The sequence below is a fragment of the Mesoplodon bidens genome, assembly GCF_964165515.1.
Source record: "Mesoplodon bidens genome assembly, chromosome: 4".
NCBI lineage: Eukaryota > Metazoa > Chordata > Mammalia > Artiodactyla > Ziphiidae > Mesoplodon > Mesoplodon bidens.
Window position 1 is genome coordinate 54,099,603 of NC_138160.1, and position 21,818 is coordinate 54,121,420.

Sequence of the window (21,818 nt, forward strand, 5' to 3'; positions counted from 1 at the left end):
AAATATCACAAGGACATGGGGCCTAACAGCATTGATTGTCTTGATAGTTTGTTGATTAAGTCCAGGAGATGCTGGCATCTGCAAATACATCTTATTAGGTGTGATCAGGCAAGTAAATTGTCCCTGCCCTCCAGCATGCTGCAATAATTAACTCTAACAACCAAAAGTTAATCACAGCAGGTGCGAAGCTGGGCTCTCTTTGTCTGCATGCAAAACCTCTTTCCCACCATGGCTTCAAGGTGCTAGCTCTGAGACTTGGAACATGTTCTTTGAAAAAGAGCCTTTCCTTCCAGTAAAACTGTTCCACATATTATTATTTTAATTTAATTAGGTTTTAAAAAGGTTAACCATGACATTTTAATAGCTTAAGCTCACATTAATATTCCAAGAACACTGTTTAGCCCAACCACTTGTGATTTAAAAGGATGTTTTTCCAGAAAAGAAATTGGCTTTTAGGACAATTACTGAAAAATAGCTTTCATTTGATTAAGATGGGTATCTTGCTATTAAAAGACAGTTATTGAAATAAAATACATAAAGACATTGAAAAATGTTAAAGCCTTAGCTTGGCACTATTTATCTAGGAGAAAGGGAGTCTGGGCAGTGTGTTTATGGAGATTATCCCAAAGGTGGCTGATGTCCTTCGGCAATGAGCAAATTAGTGAACTGTGCTTGTGATGTGCTGTGTGTTGTCAACCTAATGTTTTATTTATTTGCCTGAGAGCTGCTATCTTCATTAGGGAGTTTAGGGAGCAAAGCGAGATGATATTTATTAGCTTGGCAAACGAATAAACTCTGCCCATGTTTCTTCTTCTGCCATCATGGCTAATCGCTGGTTTTGAAAAAATAGCCATTCAATATGCGAATGGATCCTGTGGGAAGAAGAGTCGACCATCCCTTCCTGTAGAGAGAGACAGCAAGCAAGAGTGCAGTCTTACATGTGTGCATGGCCACCGTGTGCCAAGCATTGTGCTCGCTCTGGGGGTACAGGGATGCTGAGGCCATGGGCCAGCCCTCCAGACGTTCACAGTTAGCAGGGAGCTGGCATTGATTATACAGCTCACTCTCATTATACTGTGGAATAGGCGCTATTCTCTCTCCAAAGAAGCACAGGGGACAAGTAATTAGTTCAGCTTGGTGGGATTGGAGATGGCTGCAAAAAGTAGGGAGGAGCTGGGGCTTGAAGGACTAGAAAGATTTTGCCAGGAGAAGGGAAGTCATGACGGGCAGATTACCGTTTACCATAGTGGTTCTTGAAATGCAATCTCCCCCCAGCAGCATCGCCATCCCCCGGAACTTGTTAGAAATGCACATTCCCAGGCGTCTCACAGGACCTGCTGAGTCAGAGAGTGGACAGGAGAGTGTGTGTCAGGAGTCTGTGTGTGTGTGTGTGTTTTTTAATTTACTAAATTTATTTATTTTTGGCTGTGCTGGATCTTCGTTGCTGCGCGCGGGCTTTCTCTAGTTGTGGAGAGAGGGGGCTACTCTTCATTGTGGCGCGCGGGCTTCTCATCATGGTGGCTTCTCTTGTTGTGGACCATGGGCTCTAGGTGCGCAGGCTTCAGTAGTTGTGGCATGTGGGCTCAGTAGTTGTGGCTCGCAGGCTCTAGGGCACAGGTTCAGTAGTTGTGGTACACGGGCTTAGTTGCTCTGTGGCATGTGAGATCTTCCAGGACTGGGGCTGGAACCCATGTCCCCTGCATTGGCAGGTGGAGTCTTAACTGCTGCGTCACCAGGGAAGCCCAGGAACCTGTGTTTTAACCAGCTTTCCAGGTGATCCTGATGCTCCTGAAAGTTAAGAACGTGTATGTTCATAGTCCCTCTGGTCCACCATGAGGAGTTGGACTTGACCAGAGCTTTGAGTTTGATGGGGGGTGGGTGGAGAGATGGGGTAATAGGCAATGCAGTTGGAAAAGTTAATTGGGATCAATTATGAAGGAAAGAAAGGGGAGGATATTAATATTTGTATTAGCTGTCTTTGTGTGTGTATGTTTTTATAATAAAGATGTTTCTGGAGCCAGGTAACAGGACCTAACTTGAACTAGTTTAAACAAAGGAAATTTATTGAAAAGATATCATGCTATCTCATTGCTATACAAGGGAGAATTCAACAACCAGGGGTCAGGAAAGATATATATGTATTTTTTCTTTCTCTGTTTCATATTATTTCCTTAGGATAGATTCCCAGATGTAAGATTACTGGTTCAGAGAGTGTGAACAATTTCACAGCTCCTGATAAGTATGGCTAAACAGCTTCTAAATGGTTGTAGCAGTAGACAAGGCCACCAGGGTGGAGCATAAACACTAGTTTTACTGCATCCTTATCACTTCAATTCTATAGTTTCTAACTTGATGGAGGAAACGACACACCATTGTTGTTGTCTGCAATTAATTGACTATTAATGAAGTCAACTATTTAAAACTGTGTTTATTTACCAATTGTATTTGTTACTTGAAAGGAGTTTTCGTTCTTATTTTAGCAGGAGAGGATCTCCTCTCCTGTCCAGAGATTCAGGATGAAGATAATCCTAGCAAAATAAAGGGGAAATCATAGTAATTTTGGTTGCTACAGAGGCTGTCAGCTTACCAGTGGGCACACCCTCATTACTGTCCTCACCAGTGGCCGAAAGGTCCAAGGGGTCGAGAAACCGTGTCCAAATCCCAGCTCTGCCACTTGCTGGCCTTGTGATTTGCTGTGAGTTTCTGCATTTCTGTGAGACCCAGTTTCCTCATCTGGAAAATAGGACAAGTCTGTCCTACCCACCTACATGGTATTCTGAAGCTCAGAATGAGGTCAGGTCCTAGGAAATGCTTGATAAGCTACCAAGTACTGTAAACATGTAAGATATCACTGTTCTAACACTGGCTTCCCTAAATGAATACTTTCCATGAGGTCATGCTGGGCTGGAACTTTGGCTGTTGACTGTTTTTTTTTTTGAGCCAATAAGACTTTATTTATGGACACTGAAATTTAAATTTCATATAATTTTCATGTTGTCATAAACTATTATTCTTTTCACTTGTTCCTCCATTAAAATAATTTTTAAAAATCAGATCATGGGTCATACAAAAAAGAGTCAGTGAGGCTCTGGCCATGAGTCATAGTCAAGATTAGTCTGCCTCAAGGTCAGTGGTTCTTTGAAAGTTTAATGGAATTCATGCATAAGCCCAGGTGACTTTAAATGATCACATCTTGCCAAATTTTCTAATTCTTGAGTAACATGTTCAGTAATGTTAGCTCTTTTAAAAACATTATTTTCGGACATTGAAAAGTTACCATAGGCAACTCTGACTGAAAATAATGCATAGAATGAAGCTAAGAGAAGCCGGATGTTAGATCAGGAACAGGCGTTTCAAGATAGTCAGTGAGGCTTTGCCTATTTTAGTTTAAAACTTGATTCCGTAATGTTGAGTCAGTATTGTGGCTTCTCATTTATCTGCATAAAGTGTAAGGTGCTGTGACCTTGTTGGTGAGAAGATTACATCTGACAACAGTCTTAGAAAGTGTGTAGAGAACATGGGTGGGGAGGCCACCTGGCTGTTGACTTTTAAATAGAAACATCTCTGGTTCCGTTCTAGACTTTTTCACTTTTCACACCAGTGGGACTTAATTCACAGATGCAGATTCAGGAGAGACATGGGTGGTGTTTCAGGTGTTCTTCCTCCTACCAGCAGGTAACAGGCATCACAGCCGTGGGGAGGACCCGAAGTTCCATACCTCCTGGACGCATAGGCTCCTTCCTCCCTTCCTCCCTCCCTCCTTCCCCTCCTTCCTTCCCTGTGCTGAGCGAGGGGAGTAGGCAGTGAGTTAGAGCTACCCAGCCCTCACTCTGGGGGCACTTGGGTGTTCATGCAGAAAGGCACAGTGCCCTTGACGGGGGTCTTCAGTGGGTTGAACAGTGCTTTACAGTTTATCAGGTTTGTTTGTCGCAATGCACGCATTTGCCACTTCCATCATGAGGAAGGCTGAGAGGCACGAGCCTTTGAAGTCGGGGAGGTTAGGTGACTTGATCATGTGGCGGAATAAGCAGCGGGACCCGGCCCTGTGCTGGACCCCTGGGTGCCTCGCTGAGTGCCTTTCCCAGGCACCACACTCACCAGCCCTTTTCATGCTCGTGTTTACAGTAGGTTCAGCTTAGTTCTGCTTTGATGAGGGAATGGAAATGATGGGATTCCCCTGCAGAATCATAACTCACCTGAGAACTGGGTTGGCTTTAGTGTGTGAAATGTGGTTCCACACATTCCACACATAATTAAGAAAAGAAAGCCCGACAGCCAGAAATTAAAAAGCTAAAGGAGAACGAGGTACCGTCTGGGAAATCCCCACTGCCGTCAGTCTACACAGCCCGTCAATCAGAGGGGACAGTCAGTCTGAGACTCAGGCTGGGATGGGCAGTTTCACTCCCCCTCCTGAGCCCCTCTGTACCTGGTGTCTATACAGCAGGTGAGTTATTCACCTGATCATCCCCTCCACTGGACTGGAGGGCAGGGCTGCAAAGTTCAGCTTTTCCCTCCCGCCCGCGGTGTGGTGGCCCTGAAAGGCCCAGGTTAGCAATAGGCGTCATGGGACTGTGCTAAGCAGGGACTGCCCCATTCCTGCTTAAGATGTCAATGTTTTCAAGCCACTGAGATACTTTTCACACAAAATTAAAGATGCTATTGTATACCAAATATTCCCTGACCCACATTAGGTAAGGATCTTGGAACTGGACTTGGGGAATTCTTCTGCAGCATGAATCCACAGGTGAATCAGAGAGGTGGGGCAACTACCCTATAATCCAGGCCAAGGTGATTTTTTTTTTTTTTGCGGTACGCGGGCCTCTCACTGTTGTGGCCTCTCCCGTTGCGGAGCACAGGCTCCGGACACGCAGGCTCAGCGGCCATGGCTCACGGGCCCAGCAGCTCCGCGGCATGTGGGATCTTCCCGGACCGGGGCAAGAACCCGTGTCCCCTGCATCGGCAGGCGGACTGTCAACCACTGTGCCACCAGGGAAGCCCCTGGGCCAAGGTGATTTTTAAACAATCCAGATTTCTGGGAAATTGCTTCATTCTCTGCCTTAATCTGGAGGTCGAATGCTTTGACTGTTGGCTCTTCAGTCTTATATGGGCTGTATCATCTTGCCTTCCAGTGAGCAGAAATAGCCAGCTGTCTGGCTTCACCTCCTGACACCTGAAATAGGAGAAGAAAAAAGGAACCTCCCTTCTGTACCTGGTTCTCTACTCCCCTCTTCGGCCATCCCTCTTCCCCAGCCCTATCCATCCTCTCAGGCTAGAACGGTAAGACTTTAGAGACCTGTAACCCAGATTGTCGGCTGTCTGAGTGTGTCCTATTTCTTCAGTGTTTTGGGGCCACACTTCTAGTTGGCAGCCCAGTAGAATGATTTGAGCCTCCCTCTCCTTCCTGGGAAGCCCAGTGTTCCCCCATATCTCCAGGAACTGTAGATAGCCCTCTGTTTCTTCTCTAGCTCCAAGTTCCTGCTTCCGGTGAATTTTTTCTTGATCTCTTCTCCTTGTCTTTCCTCCTGTACACACTGTCCCTTATGCACATCATGTCCCCCACATGGGCACAGTCCCCTTTCCTTCAGTTCACCAGGGCAACCATGCACACAGGTCCATGACTTTATTGAAGGACCATGGGTACTGAAGCTGGTTACGTTGCCATATCTCTTAGATGATTTTCACAAAATCAAAAGGAAAAATTGGATGTTAGATACCCCGTTGTTGGAGTGTCCTCATTTTCACTGGCTCTGTTCGCCACTGTGGTCTTCTTTGGTCTTGCATGTTCTTTCTCCTTCCTGACATCTCCCTTTTCCCTGTCCCCATTCGTTTTACCCTACCCTTGCAGATCACCTTTGGAAACCGACTCCCAGGAAAAAGAAGGGGAGAGACACTGAGCTGAGCCAGCCCCAATTATTCTCCTGAAATTTACCAATCATGGGATACATTTGGGAAGAGAAACTCCCAGGAGGAGGGATGAAAACCAGGGTGGGGAGAGACCAGGATAAATTCTCATCTTGGAAATGATCCTAAGCCTGTTGAAATTTGTTAGTTTCTCCTTCTCTCTTCTCAGCCTAGCCTGACTAGCTTTCATATCTAAATGTAAAACAGTGGCCAAAAACAGTCTGTGGTTCTCAATGCTTCACTGCTCAGATAGCTTCAGCGTGTACTTTTTCTGCTGTTTAACTGCCACGGTACTTCTTCAGATGTGATGTACCACATACCAACCAGAAGACATCTTGAACATTTACTGTTGTTTTTTTTTTAATTACTTTTTATTTTTTCCTGTTTTTTAAATTTATTTTTTCTTCCAGTTTTATTGAGATATAATTGATATACAGCACTGTATAAGGTTAAGGTGTACAGCATAATGATTTGCCTTATATCATGAAATGATTATCACAATAAGTTTAGTGAATATTCATCATCCCATATAGACATAAAATTAAGGAAATGGAAAGAAAAAAAGTCCTTGTGATGAGAACTCTTAGGATTTACTCTCTTAATAACTTTCATATGTAACATACAGCAGTGTTAATTATATTTGCCATGTTGTACATTACATCCCTAGTACTTATTTATTTGAACTTTTACTGTTGACTTTTGTTTTCCTCTTATTTCATGACAGCTGTCATGTAAGATCAACATTTATTGAGTGGTGAAATATATAAATATAATTAAGACATGCTTCCTGCCCTCAAGGAACTCATGATCTAGTAGAAAATAAGTATAAAGTATGCTATAACCTTTCACATGCTTCTGAAAATATTATCCTACAACACCTGTGAAGTAGGGAAGGCAGATGATGACCTGACATGAAGAATGACAGAATATAAACTTGGAGATATTAAGTCCAGACTCGCACAGCTAATAAATTATAGACCAGAACTGGAACCCGGGATTTGATTCCTGGTCTACTCCCTTTCCCACTTCCTACACCCACACTGGGTACATCATTCCCACTCTAAGCACATTCCCAGAAAGAGGAAGTATTCCGAAAATGATTGGATTGGTTCTAGGAATGGAGGAAACCCATCAGCTCTTGGGAAAAAGAATATGTTGTGCTTGGCAATAGCTTTCCTCTTTATCTTTTCTCTTAAAAGGCAGTGTCCAAATCTCTATCAGCCCCATAAATTGTATCAGGATGATTTCAGGAGGATTGTTCTCCAAAAGATGTTTAGGTTAGGTTTCTTTCAGGTTAGCTAGACGTGAATTCTTATTTTGTGAAGGTTGTTATCCTATTCTTGGGTAGATTTTTAAGCAAATATTATCAACACTTGTGAGAGCTGAATGACTTTTGACACCCCTAAAGCTCAGTAAATGTTTACTGAAATCACATTGTGCAAATTATATGACAAAATCGATTTAGACACAAATCACTATTTTTAAAAGCTTATGTTGACTTTTCCTGGTAGGAGAGATCCAATGAGGAAGATATGACACACGAATATACAAAGCCTTCAAGTGGTGTAATCCTAGAAAACAGAGGCAGCAGAGCAGACCCTGAATTGCTTTCCAGCCCTTCCCAAATCAGGTTTCCATAGCACAGCTTCATTTTCTTTATTCAAGGCTTTGTACACTCCAGAACAGCCATCAGCCATATTGAAGTGTATGTGTCTGTACTTCTGTATCCAGAGCCACAAAGCAAAGAAATGGAGAGAAACTTTACATTATTGAGCTGCTGATCAAACAGTTCCTGAAAACTGCCCTACTTCTGGTCTTGCTTCCTTATTGTTGGGTCAGATTGATTGGAGGCTTTCGATTATTTGCACAAAACCCAAAACAGAACAAATGAGAGAAAACGTATCTACTATTTTGGATCGTCTGTTTTACTGTACTCTCCCATTTGTACAAATAATTGAGAGTTGGATGGTTCCAGGATTTCTGATTTATTTTTTAACATCTCTATTGGAGTATAATTGCCCCACATTGGTGTGTTAGCTTCTGCTTTACAACAAAGTGAATCAGCTATACATATACATATATCCCCATATCTCGTCCCTCTTGTGTCTCCCTCCCACCCTCCCTATCCCACCCCTCTAGGTGGTCACAAAGCACCGAGCTGATCTCCGTGGGCTATACGGCTGCTTCCTACTAACTATCTATTTTACATCTGGTAGTATATATAAGTCCATGCCACTCTCTCACTTCACCCCAGCTTACCCTTCCCCCTCACCGTGTCCTCAAGTTCATTCTCTACATCTGCATCTTTATTCCTGTCCTGCCCCTAGGTTCTTCAGAACCTTTTTTTTTTTTTTTTTTAGATTCCATATATATGTGTTAGCATACGGTATTTATTTTTCTCTTTCTGACTTACTTCACTCTGTATGACAGTCTCCCGGATTTCTTATTTAGACAGTGCTGAAGTTCTGTAGTGCTGTGTACAGATTATCAAAATATGTGGAGGTCCTTTCTCTGCTGTGGTCACAGACAAATATATGAAAGTGGTGTGTGTGTGTTAGATTGTGGCAAAAGAGTCATGGTGGTTGATATAAATTAACCAGCCCCTGGCACGGTGTCTGGCATGAATGCTCAATAAATATTTGTTGACTGTCTAACTATAGGCTCAATATATATTTGTTGACAAATGATGTAGTTTACATTATCATTTCTCTCTTGAAACCATTACCATGAAATTAAGTACTTATTCTCATATGGCCTAAATATGTCTTGTCATATTACTTGGTTATTGTTTGATAAATAATAACATTATTGTTTGAGAAGAATATTAATGGTTACCATTTATTGTTTTCTAGGTGCTAAATCTGTGTTAAGTGTTTTATATGTGTTATTTCATCTTGCTAGAATTCTATAAGGTATTATCATCCTCACTTTATAAGTGAGAAAATTGAAGCTGAAAATATTCTTATATTCTGATGAAAATATTCTTAACTTTAATATACTTAATTTATCTTTTATTTATAAACAATGCTGTCTTCTTTAAGAAATCTTTCCCTATTATAAGGTCTAAAATACATTCATCTAAATTTTCTTCTAAAAGTTAATGTTTTGTTTTTGACATGTAAGACTTCATCTGAAGTTGATTTTTATGTATGAGATCATTTAGGGATTCTGTTTTATCTTACTCCATATGGAAAATTATTTTATTTTCTAGCGCTATTTAGTTGAGTTTCTCTTTTCCCCACTGATATGTCCTGCTAACTCTGACATACATCAGTGATTCACATATGCATTCACATAATGAGTTATCATACGGAGTTTAAAATACATTACCTATATTCAGCAAAATGAATGAATTGTTGCAATATGATGGATTAATGATGAGCATGTGTCATGAACCAAGGATTGTGATGGACTGAATTCTGTCCATTTGAGGTCCTAGGGGAAAACAAACAAACAAATGAACAAACAAACAGAAGTTAAGTGATTTGCCCAAGCTCACTTGGCTGGGAAAGTGGTAGAACTGGAACTCAAAAACAGTTCATCCAACTCCAAATGCCAGGCGTTTCCATTAGACAGTGTGGTACAGTCAATTCACAGCCTTTCTAGAAATATATCATTCCTTATTAAGACATCAGCACTTAATCATCTGTTATTCCTATTATCTCGGCACTTGAGACACAGCTATTATTCCTACCGGTAAACAGAATACTATATAAAGTTAGAAGGCTCTAGGTCTTGCTCCCTTCCTGGGTCCCTGAGGTCCTCAAACCACTAGTTATCCCCGCTCTCCCCTGCATATTCTGCCTCTCTCTCTTCTAGGCTCCTTTCCATTAGTGAATAGGCTTGAGTTCTTGGGTTTGCTTGGATATGCTCGTGTCTTTGCATCTTGATTGAAGAAGCACAAAAATACCTTTGACCACTTCCACATCCCCTCTCAGCGCTCAGTACATCTCGTCATCGTCCTCAGCTGTTAGTAGACCTCTGTACAGAAAGCTCTGCAGGAGCAGGGTCAGCTGCCTCATTCACTGTCGCACCTAGTGCCTAGCCCCCTGACCAGCACATAGTAGACCCTCAATCAATGTTGGTCTAAGGATTGAAGAAAGGTGATATACTTACAGACTTATAATTCACCATTTCTAGTTTCTGTTTCCCCCAGGCTCTTGGGAGAGTCCTGTTTTGAGGTGAGGCAATTTAAAGTTAATTTAGATGGGTAGCTGACGATTTAATAATCCAGAATTTTTGACAAGCACACTGTGACCATGTTTTCAGTTCTAGTAACTGGGTTCTTGCTTCATTTCTAGTTAATAAGCTTCTGCCTTTGATCTCAGTTCCAATAAACAGATCCCTGCCCAGTTCCTCTGGCAACACCAGGGGACATAAGCCCTGCAATGAGCCTTGGTCCTCTTGACCGAGTCCCTGCTGCCCTCACCACATGCCGTGCGGCAGTTCTGGCTTCAACCTTCAACCCACGGATTTCTCTCTGCAGCCCCAGCACTAACTCCCTGACACGGTGACCTCATCCTTATTCTTGTCTCCTGCTGGGGCCTTGCAGAGAGCCGCCCTACCCTACACGTGTCCAGCCTCTGAGTCCACTCACCCTTCCCCATGCAAATGCCCGTTCTGAGAGGTGCTGCTGAGCCCCAGAGGGGCCTGGCCGCCACCCAGGATGTCTTTAGAGTCACCTCAGGCAGAACCACGGGTGCACAGATTCTTGTGTTCCATGAAGGTGGAGGGACAGGAAGGCAGGAGAGAAGCAGAGAGGAAAGTCCCAGGAAACAGGCAGTAGCTAGTGTTGCCCTAGGTCCCCCACGCTGACGGGAGAGAAGATTCTATCACAGTGGGAGTGGGTGGCCCAGCTGAGGAGGGTATGTGCATGTGTTGGGAGGGGGAGCATAACTTATTTGTCTTCTTATTCCCAACATCTGCCACAGTAGGTGTTATGGACTGGTGTGAGCACATTCCAGCCCAAGCTGTGTCCCTAACACCCTGTGTGAATTTTAGCTAGTTATTTCACCTCTGAGCCTCAATTTCCCCATCTATTAAATGTGGATCATAGTGACGCTCATATTGTTGTTTCAAGGAAAAAATAATTTGATGCATTTGGGGATGTGGCATCAATAGCCTCCAATATTTTTTTAGCATGCCCTCCTATTAGTAGGAAGTTAGTAAATATGCATTCCATTATATATGTATGTGTGTATATACATATATTCTGTACACATAAATGACACACATGTTCTACTATATATTTACATAGTATATATTTTTAATGGACAAAAGTAAATAGATATTCTAATAAATTCTTCCTGTAACACAATGAATAATCTTGTGTACCCTTGGTGTATATTTATCTTCTTTGGAGATCATGACTTTAAAGTCTGATGTGTACTTAAAGGGGAAGAGATAAGATCTTGAACTGCTCTTACTCACAACACTTCTGACACCAAATGCATGGTATCTTTTCCAACACCACTTCAACCCTCTGACCCCAGCTGGGTGTCCCATAATTCCATTCCATTTTGATACTGTCTACCTGGAGTTAGTGTTAGATCCCATAAGTTAAGGGCCTAGTCCCTCAAGACTGGCCCCACTTCAGATGCCAGTCACAAATTCCAGACTGTCACTTCTGACCGATCAGCTATAAATTCAGGGGGTGCCCACAGCCCCTTCCTTAGGTTTGATGATTTGCTAGAATGACTCACAGAACTCACGAAAGTGCTTTACTTACTCTTACTAGTTTATTATAAAGGATACAAGTCAGGAACAGCCAAATAGAGGAGATGCATAGTTTGAGGAATGGGGGAAGGGGCACAGAGCTCCCATGCCCCTTCCAGGCATGACAACTTCCCATCACCTTGATGTGTTCACCACCCTGGAAACTCTCCAAACTCCACTGTATAAGGGTTTTTATGGAGGTTTCATTACATAGGCATGATTTATTAAATCATTGGCCGTTGGTGATTAAATTCAATCTCCAGCCACTTTCCCCTCCTCAGAGGTGGTAGTGGAGCTGAAAGTTCCAACCCTTTGATCACATGGTTGGTTCTTCTGGCAATCAGCAACCTGAAGCTGTTGATATCTAGGGACCCATCAAGAGTCACCTCATTACCATAAACTCCCAGTAAGGTTGGAAGGGGCTTGCTATGAATAACAAAAGACACTCCTATTACCTCTACCATTCAGGACATTCTGAGGGTTTTAGAAGCTCTCTGTCAGGAACCAGGGACAAAGACCAAATATGTATTTCTTATTATGTCACAGACAGCTATGAATTGCTGTTCATATTAGCATTTTAGTGGCTAAAACTTAATGTCTACTGCCCACTGATATATGTCTGGTCAATAAAGTACATCACTGCAGTGGTAAAAACACACACCAATTCTTCCTCCCCATTGGATTCAGTAAAGTTACTTTCGTATAAAATTTTTAAATGCCGATCATAAACATTTGTATTTTTCCTGAGTTGGCTGTCAAGCAGAAAGGGTTGCTCACCACTAGTTTAATGTCACTAGTAACCACGTGTGTTTCTTGGCGATGTAAATTCTTGGGCTTGTTAAGGCAAAATGTTCCCTAGGGTACTCTAAACAGATGTTGTAGAGGCATTACCCACATCAATAGAGAAAACTTCACTCTCCTTCTTGCTCCATCAAAGAAGTACCTTGGCAGTAGGCTGGTTCATTCATTCCTTCATTTAACGAATACTTATTGAGTGCCGGGCACTGGGCTAGTCCTTGGGAAAAAAAGATTAAATAAGAGTGATGTGGTTTTTACCTTCACAGAGTTAACACACTAACTGAGGTGGAAGACAACAATAACAACAAAGAAATGGAACAATCACAGATAGGGTGAGTTCAGACCGGAAGTCCTCTCATTGTTGAGACAGAGAACTGGGGGGTAGGGGTAGGCATGGAACCTCCTGGGAGTCAAGGAAGTTCCTCCAAAGAAGTGCTGTGTCAGCCTGTCTGAAGGATGAGAAGCCTTAGGACGAGTGTGTAAGCAACCACGGGACAGAGTCCTGGAAAGCACGAGGTGGGAAGGGGGTTGGCAGGCGTGAGAATTGAAAGAAAGCTATTGTGGCTGGAGAATGTGAGCTAAGGGGAGAGGGGCACGATGCACAGATGGAGAGGGAGATAGAGACTGGACAATGCAAGAAAGTAGGGATCACATCCTGGCTTACCTTCTGAAGTCATGGCAGGGAACTGGGATTTTAGTTTAACTGCAATAAGAAGTCACTTTGCTGTACACCTGAAACTAATGCAATATTGTACATCAACTGTACTTCAATCAAAAAAAATAGAGGTCATTGAAGGGAAAGGGAGGCAGTATGCAGGGAATATGCTGTGAATAAGGAGTTGCAACTGGGGAGACATTATGCCTGTTATTAGATGCAGTGGGTACGGGTCAAACCTCAAACACGCTGCAGAAATGTAACGTAAAATCTCTTTTTCTTCCTATACAATTTAGCTTTCAAATCCCCATTCTCCTAGGTAGTGGAAACTCTGCCTAGAGTCTAGGTTGTCTAGACAATTCAAGATAAACACAGTTACTCCAGTGTTTCCTTTGTCATTTTAGGATTTTGCCCTTCCTCTTTCTCCTCCTCTTCCCCCTGGGGGTGCACCAAGTTCTGGGGTTTATTTCCACACCCTCCTGGCCCCAAGGAACTGGATTCTGCCCCACGGGCCTCATCAGCCTCTGTACCCAGTGGCTCTCTTGAGATGAATAGTCCCTCTTGGACTTTTGTCATCTTTTCTCACTCTTGTCAGGTTCTTGCCAATCAAAAATACCTGGGCTGTTGAGACTACCAACTCTACCATGAAATAAAAACTATCTACTTAGAAACTCCGTTGAAGTCTGTCTTCTCGTCGCACTGAGGTAGGCGCGAATGCCTGCCACTCAGAGCCATGAGTGAGTGCTGTTGCCTCTTTGGGCACCGAGGTCAGGAGAGGAAGAAAGGCACGGGGCAGATGCAACAAGAGAAAACAGGCTAATCGTCCCAAATTTTCTCTCTCTCCATTTTCTTCTGGTAAAGCTTTGAATAGCTACTTATGTCCCTTTCCCGGTCACCTCGCCCCGATCTCATTGTCCTCATTGTCCGCAGCAGGCAGCTGGGCCAGAAAACTAGAGAAGACATTCTTTTTGTGGATCCGTTCTTTTCATGAAAATGTTCCTCAAAGGCTTCCGTTGCATCAGGGCGATAAGGACATATACCAGGAATGCAAAGAGAAACGAGTTGCCCAGGTTCGGTCGTGGAGTACCAAAATAAGGTCCTGATCATCAAGACAGTGTGGGTGTCTGGAGAGAGAAAGATGTTTTCAACACTTATGAGCTAAGATCCTGGACTAACCAAGGGGCAAAGAAGATGGATCAACAAGCTCTCTCTACCGCCAGAGATGAGGTGTTTCCCAGGCTATAAGAGCAGAGGTGAAGAGTGGACCAGTGGCCGCTCACAGAATATGGTGTCATTGTCTTACAGAAGAAAGCAAGAGAAGGAGTTAAAGAATAAAGCCTAGTTTTCTGTCAGGGGAACTGATATTTTCTTCGTGCACCCTTACACCCTGAAGTACCAGGGTGTGGGGAAAAGGACAAAATCCAGGGGAAAACGAAAGAGGTGTCCTCAGGTCAGAGAGAGGTTTTAGTTCAATCAAGAGGCAGAGTGACTATTTAGTGAAAAGGGTGAGGCCTGGGGGATTTGTTTTTCATGGAGTATGTGTTCTAGGAAAGCTTGGGAGTCAGCCTTGTGAAAGCAGATCAGGAGAAATGAAGCCTAAAGTCGGTAGATAAGATAGATAATCAGAAGGACTTACGTCTTGGGTAGGGACCAGGCTACAGAACCGTGAGGCTTAGTGGGTTTGTGTGGCCATGTGGCTTCCACCTTCAGTAGCTGGGAAGGACTCGGGCCTCCAGACTAAGCCCTGACCAGAGAACCAGGGATTCCCACCAGCAGCCTCTTGTGACTAAAGGAACATTTATGAGACTGGGGCCCGTGGGATGAAGACAACTGTCACAGGCAGTGTCAAGCTTTGTATCCCTCAGAGCACCTTCTGCTTTACCCAGCCCCTACGAGGTACTTAGGAAATGTGTCATGAATGAATAAAAATGTGCCTTCCCATTGTATTCGTTTGCTAGGACGTCTGTACTGGGTGGCTTAAATAACAGCAATTTGTCTCATAGTTCTGGAAGCTAGAAGTCCGAGATCAAGGTGTCCATTGGGTTGGCTCTGTATGAGGGCTCTGAGGGAGAATCTGTTGTGTACACTTCTCCTAGCTTGTGGTGGTTTGCCAGCAATGTTTGGCGTTCATTGGCTTGTAGGTGCATCACCCAGATCTCTGCCTTCACGTTCAGTGGCATTCTTCCTGTTGTCTGTCTTCACAAGGTTGTCTTCTTATAAAGACACTAGTCATATTGGATTAGGGGCCCCCCCTACACCAGTATGACCTCATCTTAACTAACTACATCTGCTCTGACCCTATTTCCAAATCAGGTCACATTCTGAAGTACTAGGGGTTAGGACTTCAGCATATGAACTTTTGGAGACCACAATTCAACACATAACACCCATCTCTTTGAAATCCAGCCCATCACGGTGTCCCCAGACTTCTGCCTCTGAAATATGACTTAAAGCCACCCACTTCTCTCCAGCTCCTCTTCTACTCTTTAATCCAGGCTGCCATTAGCACTCACTCAAACTACTGCTGTAGCCCACTGAGTTGGATTCACACTTCTCATGTGCAGGAATGTACGTTTTCCTTTAGCTTTACTGAATTTCTACCTCTAGTCACCATAGTGACCCACGCAGGAAGCTCAATCTAGTCACGCCCAGGTCAACTCAGGAAAATTCAGTGATTTCTCAGTTTTCTTGGGTTTATGCTCAATAGGATTCAAGTATCAATATTTCTCCCTCCCTACCTCTTTTTGGCAAGGCAAGACTGTTCCTGTTGGGGGGATACAGTGGTGAAGTGACACTAAGGGGGCAGGATTTGTGGTCACTTGGGGCTTGCTCAGCATTCTATAGTGCGGTCTGGTCTTGACTGTTGGCTTCTGGTGAAGACTCCCCGCTGGGATTTGCTGAAGCAGCCTGGGCCCACATCTCAGGACCATGCTGCCATCTCTAGCTGCATCTCATCCACCTGACTGCAATATACTCATCTAGCTCCTTCCCTGGAAACTGGGAGGATTTGTTTGCTGTCCCTGCAGCTGCTGGGATCTACAAAACCCTGGAAGGCTGACCCCAGAACCAGTGGCCTGGACACCTTGGACTGTGATTGGTCATCTGTGGATTTATCTGCATGGTTTTCCAGTGTTCCAGAGCTCCAGGTGGAAAGTCAGCACCAGCCTCTTTTATTCCCGGATTTCCTGAAACCTGTTTGAGGGTTCAGTTGTCTGTTTTCAAAGGATGCACTGTCGATTGAGTGTTATTTCCTTGTCTGTCTTTAGTAGGCTATAATCCTCCTGTTCACCTCTGTATCCCCTGGACTTAGCACAGTGTCTGACATAGTGTAGGTGCTCAGTAAAATATCTGCTGAATGACTGATTCTCCAGCTGGCTTCTGGAGAGAATATGTGACACCTCTGGTGGATGACATGCCTTAGGAGTTACAGTGCAGTGGGTAAACCGTGGGCTTTGAAGGCAGAGCAGACCCTCATTCAGGTCCCAGCCCTGCCATTTGCTGCTTGGGCCACCTTGGGCAAGTGACTTTTGCTCTATAAGCCTGAGCTTTCTCAGACATAGATGGGAAACTACTTCACAGGTTGTGATTGGGTGAAAATTAGATAATATATATCAAAGCACTTAGCATGCCTCCTGCTGCTTAAGTAAGTGCACTACACATGGCTTTTATTATCACTGTGCTTTCTTTAGCTTCTGTGAGCCCCTCACAACTTTGCAGCTAAAATGCTTTCTGTGAGCTCTGAAGGAGGGATCAGTCCTGCTTGGCCTCAAATCCGTACTTGGCTGATGGTGGGTTGAGTTTTTGAAGGCTCTGGAGACAGTAGCCAGGACTGACACCTCCACCCCCCGGCCCCCTGAGAGGGATGACCGCCCTGGGTTTGACACTTGAGTGTCAGTTGGAAGGTTGCATGGCTGTGGCAGCTGTTTATGTGTTCAGATAGAGGGATGAAAAGCTACTGTGGTTGAAACATGAAAACCACTTCTTTTTCCTTGGAAGGTACCAGACAATGGATCTGCACTTCAAGTTCCAGAAGCAGAGATAGATCGCGAGATTCTAGACTGTCAGGGAAGAAAGCGATGTATTTTCTTGGCAGGAGTTCCTGTTGGGATTTAGGGTGGGAGCTACTCTGTGAACATTGCTCATGTTCTAATTACAGTAATAAAACTGTGGGATCTTGCTGCCTTCTCTTCTCTCTGTTCTTTACTTCACCAGCTGTGTTCAGAAGGGCCACTGTGGGGCAGGGAAGGGCGGACATCACTGGTTTCTGTCTCTAGGTCAAGTGGGTGCCAACTTGAAGGCTTGTTCCTGTTTTCCACAATTAGGTCCCTCTTTGTTGGGGAGATTTTCCAATGTGCCATTCTGTTTTGAGCCCTGCACTTTTATTTTTATGGGGGAAACCGAAAGGAGTCTAGCGAGTCTGAAATGTAGGTGAGTTGGCAAGGAATACTGACCTCCTTGTTTCAAAATGCACCAGGGGAAAATAAAATGACACACGAGTAGTAGCTACACACCAAAAATCATTCTAATGTTCAGAGTGGAGTTTAATGGAATAAGCAGTAAAACAGAAGGTTGAGTTCCAGACACAGCTCCAGCAACAACTAGCTGCCTTGGTTCACTTGTTTGTAAAACGGGGACAACAATAACAATGAAATCATCGGCAATTAACTAAGCTCCCGATAGCAATAATCGATAGCATTTTTTTTTTAGCATGATGTGCCGGGCGCTATAGGTCTAATTAGTTTCATTTTACAGGTAGAGGAAACCGAGGCAAAGGGAAGTTCAAAAACTTGCCCAAGTTTGTGCAGCCAGGAAGGGCAGAGCCAGGACTCGGACCCAGGTGGTCTCACCAGGTCTGCCTGGTGCTAACCATCCTCCCGCCTGGCCTTGATCACGAAGACCTTCACAGGCTGCTGGTGAGCAGCGTGAGGTGGTCCTTTGCTAGGAGCAAAATGAAGTGATGGTGGAAAAGTACATGTTTTGATAAGGGAAGTTTACTCTGTAAGCGTCTAAATCTAACGTTAGTCATTTGATGAAGTGTTTCCACAAACATCTCTCTTTTCCTCTCCTCTTAAACAGCGTATAGAAAAATGGCATATCTGTTTATACCCTAACATATTTAGCCCAACCTGCATATCATGTGCCAAAGCTATTCCAAGCACTTTGCCTGCATTATTGCATGTCAGCCCCCTACCAATAAGAGAGACAGATCCTGAGAATGACCCTTTCTACTGATAATAAAACTGACGCACAGAGAGGTTAAGTGACTGGTCCTGGGTCACAGAGCTAGTGCTGAGCCTGGATTTGAACTCAGGCTCTGGCTCCAGGGCTGCTCTTACTGACCAGGAGTTCTGAGTTATGCCCCAGTGGACCATGCAGGGCCATATGACAGGAACGGGCATCTTTGTGTTTACTGATCCCCAAGTCTGTGCCGAGCACTGTGCTGGGAGCTTCACAAAACTTTGCTCATTCAGTCCTTTCCACAGACCAGGAGTCAGGTGCCACAGTAACCCTGTTGTATAGCTCAGGGGACAAAGATGTAGAGAAGTTAAGTAACTTGCCCAGCATCACATAGCTAATCAGCGGGAGAGCTGAGGTTCAAATTCATGCTCTGTTGCAGAAGGCCTGAAGTTCTCCATCTGCTCAGTGTGGCCAAGTAAATAAGTCAGGCTTATTAGTGGGTGTGTGTATGGGGGGTGTGGCATATTAGGAACTCATTTGTCTGGAGGCCCTTTGCTTTCTCCCACTAGCTTCATCCAATATGTAAAGAAGCTGATATCATGAGCTCCGTCTCTTTGACTCACGTGCATATTTCTCAATCGATCCCAAAATCAGAGGGCAGGGGTGTAATCTGTTGTTTTCCTTAAGTCCTAACACAGGATCAGCACAGTAATAGAAATAGAAACAGGGAGCAGTGGGACCAAAGAGGGACGTCCCAGCAAGAACGCCTTCACAGAGGAGGTGGGATTTGAAGGGAAGGGCATTTGCCAGGTGGAGACCCAGAGGCTCCACCGCCTACATCTTATTGGCCTTCGACCCCGTCTCAGCCTTAGCACAGGACAGCGCTCCCAGCAGGGGCTCTGTACCTGTCTGGGGGATGGAGAGATGATGAACCCTAGCCCGTGACAGAGCTGCAGGCGAGCAGATGCCTGCCAACGGCTGGGAAAGTAGGAAGGCAGAGATAAGAGCATACAAGGGTGGGGTGTGAGGAGAATCTAGGGAGAGTTTAGAAGTCAAGAAAACTCAGGAGCTTAAAGCAAACGGCGCTTGAGGTTATGAACTTCCTTGGAAGAGAAACCAAGGCGAGCAGTTCAGTTAGGTGAGAGGCAGTTCACACTTTTTCTAATACGGAGCACCAACTTTGCGAGAGGGTTTTTTCTGTGAGTTGACGGCGGGTAGAAGCATTCAGGGACTCCAGGAAAACCCAGTGCACAGGCAGAAAACCAACTCTAGCTGAAAATAAAGGATGGAAAATTATTATTGAAGAATTGTTTTTCTGTGGTTAATCATTCCACATCTGAGAGTTGGATTTTTTTCATTGAAATAATTAGTGATTACATTTTCTACAGGACACTTTCATGTCAAGCAGACAATGGCTCTAAAGAAGAGGGAGGGTGGGCCTTCACAGAAAGAGAAAGAAGTGTCAGGTTGAAGCTGTGAGGGGGTGAAATTGGATGCAGCAAAGGCACCCTGCTTGCACCATGAGTTACTCCCAAAGCATCAGCAAGCATGAGCTAACTTTTGAAATGTAGTGAAACCCTGTGATAATGCACCCCTTGAGAGCTCCAAGTGATTTGGCTGTAGTGGAGTTTTGCCGCCTCGGTTCAAGTTCACTTAATCTTTCTATCTTGCTCTTTCCTTCTCCCTCTCTCCCCACTTCTCCCCTCCCTACCTCTCCCTCCCTCCTCACCTCTCTCTCTCTCTCTCTCTCTCTCTCTTCCTCCTCTACAGTGCAGTGTGGTAAGTGTTGTGAGACGATTAAGAACAGGATGCCAGAGGACCACACAGGAGGGTCATCTATCCAAGCCTGGAAGGTCACCCAAGGCTTTCAGAGAGGCCATAATGTCTGAGATGAGCTTTATGGGAGGAGTTATCACGGTTAATTACTTGGTTGTGGCTGTTAACGTCTTCCTTGGAGATAATGCTTCAAATCTATTCTTTTTATTTCACTCTCTCCTTGGGAGCCTCCCTCGTAGATTTTCGCTTTTGACCCCTGCCTTCCTTGTCCACTGGAACTTCATCAGTATCTACAACCACCTTGGCTCCTACCCACTTCCTCACCCACGATGATCCCAGCTGTGACAGCTGACCGTTGTTATCTGGTTTGCTCCACGGTCTTGCTGTCCTGGGTCCCTGTGTATCAGTCAGGCTTCCCCAGGTTTGAGGATGAAAGCCATGCTCCAGAGTGGGGATGAACTGCGAAGGGCATTGGAACTAGGGCAAGGCAAATATCTCAGCAGGTGTGCAGTCAGGACTCCTGGAGATCTGGACCATGGTCTGGAGTGGGCAGCGTGGCCTCCCTCTATCATAGGCGTCTGGCTCCCAGCTCAAGTGACTCTCTTGTGATGGACATTTAGCCTCTCTCATCTCTGGTTATCTACTGCCCCTCCTGCTGCTTTTCTCCCCTGCTGCTTCTTCCCCCTGCCTCCTGCATTTAAGCATCTTCAAGGAACTTCTTCCCCAGTTCTGGGTCTAGTTGGCATTTCTTGGGTAACACCTTTTCTTGACACATATATGACAGTGTATGTGCCAGGAGTCACCCAGTGTCTGCTTTGCCTAAAGCAGGGCCTGGGCATGACAGAAACATAGATCTCCACTGAATGGCTGGTATGGGGGTGAGTTTCCATTCCTGACCATGACCTCAGTCCCAAGCTTCCAAGCGTTCTGATCTTAGCTCCTAGGGTCTAACCTGGCACTAGGATTCCTGCAAGGATCTACCTCATGCTCCCTGTCTTGATCGTACCCTCGCTCTGACATCACAGCTCATTGACATTAGTGTTTTACCTTCTCAAACTATTATTGCTTTGAACAATGTCATCATGTCTTAAGATGGACCATGCAGGCTATTTTTCTGGGCTTGGGGAGTGACCAGTCCTGCTGCAAAGGCTCAAAGTCTGCAGGTGCATGAGCCCAGCTTTGCCTTTAGGATGCCCAGGGCACTGACTGGCTGCTTAGTGCTTTCTTTTGCCTCAGCAGACTTCATTTTATTCCCATCACTCCACTTGCTACAGGTCTAGATTATATTCCTTTAAAAGTGCTTCTTTTGTGTCATGTCACTAGCTATTATTTTTAAAAATGGGAAACAGGATGCCCCAGGTTATGGGTTCAGACCAGGTTCAAACAAGGCAGACCAGCTCCACAAACACCCTGATCCCCTGTAGCATCTCCTGACTGATTCCTGGAAAGCCTTTGAGGTCACAAAACCAGCCCTCTGGGGAAGGTCTACAGTTCCCCCACACCAAATGACCCTCCCTTTGGGCACTCTGCAGAGCTGAAGAAGGAAGATTCCCTCTAGAGGACTCTACATTCGGCCTCAAAATAACCCAGAAGAGCTACTGGGTTAAGGGTTTTTTGTTTGGTTTTTTGTTGTTTATAAGCTAAGTCCTCTCTTTATTAGGAAAACACCAACACTACATTCCTGGAAATTACTGGAAGTTTATTTGCCTCAGGCTTATGACTTGCAACTGAAGACAATGTTTAAAGAAAGCAAAGATTAAGTACACTTTAGGGAGAAGGAGACGATACACATTGG